Genomic DNA, 2285 nt, shown 5'->3' on the forward strand with positions numbered 1-2285 from the left:
GTTCCCAATAATGAAAAATGTCTCCCTGTGAAGTTACCTTCTGCCCTGGGTGTCTTTATGTGCCATGTACAGTACACAGTACACAGTACACAGTACAAAGCACACAGCACCCAAGACACCACACACACGCAAACCCACCACACACAGTACACAGTACACAGTACACAGTACACAGCATACAGTACACAGTACACAGTACACAGTACACAGAACACAGTACACAGTACACAGTACACAGCATACTGTATATAGACTAGACTAGGATTTGGGACTAGATCAGGACTTGGGACTAGACTAGGATTTTGGACTAGACTAAGACTTGGGACTAGACCGGGACATGGGACTAGACCAGGACTTGGGACTAGACCGGGACTTGGGACTAGACTAGGACTTGCGACTAGACCAGGACTTGGGACTAGACCGGGACTTGGGACTAGACTAGGACTTGGGACTAGATTAGGATTTGGGACTAGACCAGGACTTGGAACTAGACTAGGACTTGGGACTAGATTAGGATTTGGGACTAGACCAGGACTTGGAACTAGACTAGGACTTGGGACTAGACCGGGACATGGGACTAGACCAGGACTTGGGACTAGACCAGGACTTGGTCTCGGTGGAGAAGTGCTGGACAAACTGTCCAGAAAAACACAGGTTGGCAGAACTTCAGTGAATCAATACAGGTTCAATAAACGTGTCGTTCTCTTATTCTGGGAGTGAAGAGAAATAATTTTGGGAGTGTGTGTGTGTGGGGGGGGGTGTGTGAGGGGTGTGTGTGTGTGGGGGTGTGTGTGTGTGTGTGTGTTTTATTCTCTCTGCCAGTGCTGATGGTTTATTTTCTCTCCTTTGTCGTTTAAAGTGTTTTATCAGAAAACCAATTTTCAGGTGAGTCAAAAATGGAAATATTGTTGTCTGGGAGTCGACGTTCTCTGAGGGAGAAACTGATCCAATAAAACGGGGAGACTTTCCTGGAGTTTCCCGCCCAAACTCCCAGCCTTACGTCCTGCTGCATCATCCTGGTTAATGGGCCGACGTGGAACTCAGATTTGCATTTGAAGACACTTTGTGTGAGCCTTAAAGTCAATGTTGTGTGTCAGCTGTTCCAAACAGCAGCAGGAGGAAACGAAGAGAAATTTAAAATCTGGAAAACCACAAACTACCGGCTCCTCTCCTTTGGTTTCCCAAACTTTTTTTGAACTACGACACACCAAAAAAAAAAAATCTCCCAAAAAGTTTATGAAATGAAATAAAATCTCTTTTTTTTTTAGTTTAAATTGACTAGAAAACGAACTCCTGTTTAGTTGAAGACAACACTGATACACCAGCAGGAGTTGAAGAAAGACAGTCTCAAAGATCTTCTTCAACAGCTCACAGATTATTATTATTATTATTTTAGTTAGCTATCTGCTGCCCCCTAGCAGAAAAGTATTCAACTGCTGAACTGCTGTACACAGTACACAGTACACAGCATGCTGTATATAGACCAGACTAGGACTTGGGACTTGACTAGGATTTGGGACTAGATCAGGACTTGGGACTAGACCAGGACTTGGGACTAGACTAGGATTTGGGACTAGACTGGGACTTGGGACTAGACTAGGATTTGGGACTAGACTGGGACTTGGGACTAGACTAGGATTTGGGACTAGACTGGGACTTGGGACTAGACTAGGATTTGGGACTAGACTGGGACTTGGGACTAGACTAGGATTTGGGACTAGACTGGGACTTGGGACTAGACTAGGATTTGGGACTAGACTGGGACTTGGGACTAGACTAGGACTTGGGACTAGACCAGGACTTGGGAATTGACTAGGACTTGGAACTAGACTTAGGACTAGACTAGGACTTGGGATTTGTCTTGGAACTAGACTAGGACTTGGGACTAGACTAGACTTTGAACAAAGATAAAATAATATTTTAGTTTAAATTGACTAGAAAACGAACTCCTGTTTAGTTGAAGACAACACTGATACACCAGCAGGAGTTGAAGAAAGACAGTCTCAAAGATCTTCTTCAACAGCTCACAGATTATTATTATTATTATTTTAGTTAGCTATCTGCTGCCCCCTAGCAGAAAAGTATTCAACTGCTGTGACTTTCTTTGAACAAAGAAAAAAAAAAAACGCAATAAATAAACAATAGTTTTCAGACCAATCAGTGTAATTCTCTCACGGCCCACTAGTGGACAGAGGATGTAGAGCGACCTACTGGTTCACTGACCTGCGTCAGTGCTGGTTTTTTTTTTTTGTCACTGACTCTTTAATGACAACCTGCCCAGTTTT

The 2285-nt window shown here is 43.7% G+C and overlaps 1 protein-coding gene across 1 annotated transcript in view; it reads right to left on the reverse strand.

Moving 5' to 3' along the window:
• Positions 1 to 2285, reverse strand: part of cadm3 (cell adhesion molecule 3) — a 103656-nt gene that overhangs the window by 8652 nt on the left and 92719 nt on the right. The gene's annotated exons all lie outside the window — the stretch shown is intronic.

This window comes from Cynoglossus semilaevis, chromosome 20 (assembly GCF_000523025.1).
Source record: "Cynoglossus semilaevis isolate Cse_v1.0 chromosome 20, Cse_v1.0, whole genome shotgun sequence".
In the NCBI taxonomy this organism is placed as follows: domain Eukaryota; kingdom Metazoa; phylum Chordata; class Actinopteri; order Pleuronectiformes; family Cynoglossidae; genus Cynoglossus; species Cynoglossus semilaevis.